This window comes from Engystomops pustulosus, chromosome 3, assembly GCF_040894005.1.
Source record: "Engystomops pustulosus chromosome 3, aEngPut4.maternal, whole genome shotgun sequence".
In the NCBI taxonomy this organism is placed as follows: Eukaryota; Metazoa; Chordata; class Amphibia; order Anura; family Leptodactylidae; genus Engystomops; species Engystomops pustulosus.
This window is the reverse complement of record NC_092413.1, coordinates 230,708,005-230,714,004: the sequence shown is the minus strand read 5'-3', so window position 1 is coordinate 230,714,004 and position 6,000 is coordinate 230,708,005.

The window sequence follows — 6,000 nt, the reverse complement described above, 5'->3', positions numbered from 1 at the left end:
GGTACAAGCAAAATCTTTCCACTCTCATCCCTGGAGAGGAAAGGAGTGTGAGAATGCATGAATACCAGCAGGCCCTGGTGCACAAGCTGAAACACTATTTCCCTTCTGACAGCGCTAGCGGCAGAGTGCGTAGTTCTGCGGGAGAAGTAGCGAGGGAGAGTAGGCGAGCAGGCAGCTTGTCCAGCACTGGCAAGGGTACGCTTTACAAGGCTTTTGCCAGCTTTATGTCACCCCAGCAAGACACTGTCACCTGTCCCCAGTCTCGGCAGAGTAGGGCTGATCTTTACAGATAGATGGTGAGGGAGTACGTAGCTGACCATACCATCGTCCTAAATGATCACACAGCTCCCTACAACTACTGGGTTTCAAAGCTGGACATGTGGCACGAACTGGCGCTGTACGCCTTGGAGGTTCTTGCCTGCCCTGCCGCTAGTGTGTTGTCCGAGCGGGTTTTCAGTGCAGCTGGTGGCATCATCACCGATAAGCGTACACGCCTGTCGACTGACAGCGCTGACAGGCTGACGCTTATTAAGATGAATAAAGCCTGGATTTCTCATAATTTCCAATCTCCACCAGGTGAAGGAAGCTCAACCTGAATAATTTATGCACTCCTCCTCCTCATTTTCCTCCTTCTCCTCCTCTTTGTACACTAAAGCAGAGGAAACTGGCTATTTTTTGACAGGGCCCACTGGCTCTAGCTATAGTACTTTATGCATTTAATTTTTCTGGAGGGCCACCTACCCGGTCCTCTGTTTTAAGCAATTTTTGGGAGTGCCACATACAGGCACTCAATCTATTCAATTTTTCTGGAGGGCCACCTACCTGCTCCTCTGGTTTGAAAACTTTTTTGGACTGCCACATACAGGCACTCAATCTATTTCATTTTTCTGGAGGGCCACCTACCTGCTCCTCTGGTTTGAAAACTTTTTTGGACTGCCACATACAGGCACTCAATCTATTTCATTTTTCTGGAGGGCCACCTACCTGCTCCTCTGGTTTGAAAACTTTTTTGGACTGCCACATACAGGCACTATCCAAATTAAATTGTCTCCATAGCAGCCTCCACACGTTGTCTCCATTGTTACCTCCAAAAGTCGTCCATATAGCTGCCTCCATACATCGTCCCCTTATCAAACGAGGTGTGTCAGGCAGAAATTTGGGTTGTTTTCATGGTTTCCACATCAAAGTTGTTAACTTTGTCGCCACCCTGCTGTGTTATCCACAAAATATACTGGCAAACTTTTACCATTTACGGATATTATTTCAGCGCTTCTTGCGCATCTGTTTACATTCCCCTCACCCGCCATATCCCAAACTTATAAGAACGCTACTACACTTAACTTGGTGGAGGCTGGGACCGAGTCTGATCCTGGGGCTGGTCATATACTGCCGACGCCGAGGATTGCGGGGCCTACCTCGGTCCAGGTCTCAAAGGCCTACTATACCTCCTCCTCCTCCCACCCCTCCTCCACCTCCTCCTCCTCCGAATTACCATCCGTGGGCATGGCGCCATCAGTCGGTAGCTCTAGGCACAGCAGCAGTGCCGTCGCTAAGCTGCTGAGCCTAGGCGATAAAAGGCACACCGCCCAAGAGCTATTACAGGGCATTCCACATCAAACTTGTTAACTTTGTCGCCACCCTGCTGTGTAATCCACAAAATATACTGGCAAACTTTTATCATTTACCGATATTATTTCAGCGCTTCTTGCGCATCTGTTTACATTTCCCTCACCCGCCATATCCCAAACTTATAAGAACGCTACTACACTTGATCTTATACAAAAGGTTCTTAGAAGTGCTGTTTGGGGAGTAGCCTAGAGACAGGGGCTTGGATTGGCGAAAGCTCGCCTGGAAGCGGACCGCCAGCTCCATCTCAAGATCCAACTAATAGTTTTAACTGCAGCACCTTTAATCTACTACTAGTTCACTGCCTCCATAATAATAATAATAATAATCTTTATTTATATAGCGCCATCATATTCCGTAGCGCTTTACAAATCATAGGAAACAAATACAAATGTAATGTAACAGAGCACAACATTTGTATGGAACAACAGGAGTGAGGTCCCTGCTCGCCAGAGCTTACGGTTTATGAAGACGATGGGGTAACACGAGGTAAAAGAATATTTAATGGTCAAGCCATTCTTCTTAGGGAATAGAACAAAATATAATAAATGGAATTGCTGTCGCTTGAACCACTCAACCGTCATCTTATATACCAGGTCCAGGGTGAATGGGACTGCAGAGAAGTCTGGTGCCTGTTGGTTGCTGGATAACAGATGGGAGGACGACACAGGACGGGTTAGTAGAAGAGTTAAAACTTCATGCAGTTAATGAGTGTTATAGGCTTGCCTAAAGAAATGGGTTTTAAGAGCACGTTTGAAACTTTGGAGGTTAGGTATTAGTCTGATAGTCCGGGGCAGAGCATTCCATAGAATTGGTGCAGCTCTAGAGAAGTCTTGGAGACGCGAGTGGGAGGTCCGCACTAGGGTAGAGGTTAATCTAAGATCACTGGCGGATCTAAGAGCACGGGTTGGGCGATAGACTGAGATAAGAGAGGAGAGGTAGGGGGGTGCAGCATTATACAGAGCTTTATGGATGAGGGTTATTATTTTAAACTGTATTCGAAAGGAGACTGGCAGCCAGTGCAGCGACTGGCATGAACTGTAGGCATACATGGTCCCCTTATCAAACGAGCTGTGTCAGGCAGAATTTTGGGTTGTTTTCATGGTTCCACAACAAACTTGGTAACTTTGTCGCCACCCTGCTGTGTAATCCACAAAATATACTGGCAAACTTTTATCATTTACCAATATTATTTCAGCGCTTCTTGCGCATCTGTTTACATTCCCCTCACCCGCCATATCCTAAACTTATAAGAACGCTACTACACTTGATCTTATACAAAAGGTTCTTAGAAGTGCTGTTTGGGGAGTAGCCTAGAGATAGGGGCTTGGATTGGCGAAAGCTCGCCTGGCAGCGGAGCGCCAGCTCCATCCCAAGATCCAACTAACATAGTTTTAACTGCAGCACCTTTAATCTACTACTAGTTCACTGCCTCCATACATGGTCCCCTTATCAAACGAGCTGTGTCAGGCAGAATTTTAGGTTGTTTTCATGGCTTCCACATCAAACTTGTTAACTTTGTCGCCACCCTGCTGTGTAATCCACAAAATATACTGGCAAACTTTTATCATTTACCGATATTATTTGAGCGCTTCTTGCTCACCTCCTTTGGTTCCTCTCTGCCACCCATTGGTTTTAAGCCTGAGTCCATTTGGGGTATGTTGCCAAGACACTCTCTAGCCTGCCGCTGCTGCCGCTGCCTCTGCATGCCGTCCCCTATAGTGTCAGGGTCAATTATTGGATGTTTTAGGTGCTATCTAACCTCATTCGGTCACTCTGTCATTGCCATGCTGTTGCCCATAATTTTGGCATAATGGTGCGATTAAGCAGCCTCAGAGGCATCCATGCATGCTGCCCCTGCTGTTTCCTGTCCATTTCCGTGGTGTTTCCATCATTTTCTGAGGTTTCCAGGTGTTTGGCCAAGCTTCCCTGTGCAGAGCCTTGGTCCCCTTGAAAAATGCTTGAGTCTTCCATTGACTTCAATGGGGTTCGTTATTCGAGACGAGCACTCGAGCATCGGAAAAAGTTCATCTCGAATAACGAGCACCCGTGCATTTTAGTGCTCGCTCATCTCTAGTTTTAAACCTGATTACCAGGAAAAGCTTGAACTGTTTATACTGCATAATCGACCTGCCAGTATTTTATTAGCACTGCCTTGGCTCAGGAGACATAATACTGTCATTAACTGGAACAAAAATCTTATTTTGTCCTAGAGTAAAGAATGTAATGAAGATGGTCATAACGCCCAAATTGTCACATTATCTGAATTCTCTCTACTTTCTGAAATATCTGACTTCCGTGATGTGTTTAATGAATCAGAGTCTAGAACCTTGAAGCCTCTTCGGGAGTATGACTGTTCATTTGGATTTGTCCCTGGGGCATCTATGCCCATGAGTGGCTTCTTTAACCTGTTTATATCGAGCGTAAGGCATAAAAAAGTATTTAGCCAAAAGTTTGGAGACTGGTCACATTAGACCTTCAAAATCTCCTGTGGCGGTAGGGTTTTTCTTTGTAAAGAAAAATGACAGAAGCCTACGTCTGTTTTTGGATTTCCACGAAATCAATACGAATACTGTGAGAACCCCCTACCCTTTGCCTTTGATTTTGGACCTATTTAATCAGGTGGATGGGGAAAAAAGTGGTTCTCTAAAATTGATTTGAGAGGGGCCTAACATCTCCTGAGAATCAAGGGAGGAGATGAATGGAAAACCGCATTCAATACCCCTTAGGGGCATTTTGAGAATCTTGTCATGCCATTCAGTCTCACTAATGCCCCAGTCTTTTTCCAAAATTTCATTAATGATGTCTTGGGTCCTGTTCTAGGAAGAGGTGTTCTGGTTTATCTTGATGGTATTTTGATTTACTCGAAGGACAACTCATCTCACTGGGCAAAGGTAAGTGACGTCTTACAGATCCTCAGAGAGATCTCCTTGTATGCTAAGCCAGAGAAATGTTTATTTGCAGTTCAAGAATTGTCATTTTTGGGGTATATTTTGTCATCTTAGGGGTTCAAGAGAACGTCGAAGCTGTATCGGAATGGCCAAGGCCTGAGACCTTGAAAGCATTACAGAGTTTTCTGGGCTTTGCCAATTATTAAAGAAAATGCATCAAGTGTTTTTCTGTGATTGCTAAACCTTTAACTGATGTGACTAAGAAGGGAGCTGATCTCAAGCAGTGGGCATCGAAAGCAGTGGAGTTTTTTGAAACTCTGAAAACCAGGTTCGGCTCAGCTCCAGTGCTCATCCAACCAGGTGAGGAGTTGCCCTTTATAGTTGAGGTTGATGCTTTATCTGTGGGTGCAGTACTGTCACAGAAAAGGAGGTTAAACTTCATCTGCGTGTCTTCTTCTCAAAGCTGAATCCAACTATGACATTGGTGATCGAGAGTTGTTAGCTATCAAATTGGCCTTGCAGCACTGGAGACATTTTTTGGAGGGTGCTAGACATCCTGTTCATATTCTTACATATCATAAAAAGTTACTTTTGGACACTGCAAAATGTTCAAATGCTAGACAGCTGTTCTTTGCCTGTTTTAATTTTTTGGTGACCAATGTTCCCAGCACAAAAAATGTCAGGGAAGATGCTCTATCTAGGGGTGTACCTCTCAATTATGAATCTGATAAACCTGAATTTGTGCTTAAAAGGGGAGTTGTGTTGGCAGCCCTGGATACTCAGTTGGAGACTCTGATTCTGTAGGCTCAGGACAGTGCCCCTAGGGCAGTGGTGGGGAGCCTCTGGCACGGGTGCCAGAGGTGGCACTCTGAGCCCTTTCAGTGGGCACCCAGGCCTTCACCCCAACACAGAGTTTGCCAGACAGGGCTGGGGCTTCCCCCTTTGGTCCAATACAGCCAAGGACGTGCCATGCTCAGCGCCATTTTAAAGCAACATTCTTGGCTGCCAGGGCTACAGGAGGAACAAGAAGGTGTGGGCCTAGATAGATTATTGTTAGAGCTCCTGCTCAGGGAACCCTGATTGTTCCTCTTCAGGGAACCCTAAATCCAAGTTCTCCATCTTTTTGTATTGTATTGGTGAACTCAGGACACCAATACGATTGAAACCTGTGATGCAGCAGGTATCAATAAGTTACTGCTTAAATTGTCATGTTGGCATTTTTCAACATATAAGTGTCTTTTGGTTCTACTTTAGGCACTCTATCTCCAAAAGGTTCGCCAACACTGCCCTAGGGGAACACTACGGGGTAAATTGTTTGTTCCTGCGGGGTCAGCTGTTACAAGAATGTCATAACTCCAGATTGGCAGCCATCCTGTGGTTGCAGAGACTAAGAGGTTAGTTACTAGGAATTTCCGGTGGCCTGGGTGCAGAGCGGAGGTGGTGGTCCATGTTGCTGAATGTGTGGTCTGTGCCAGATCTAAGG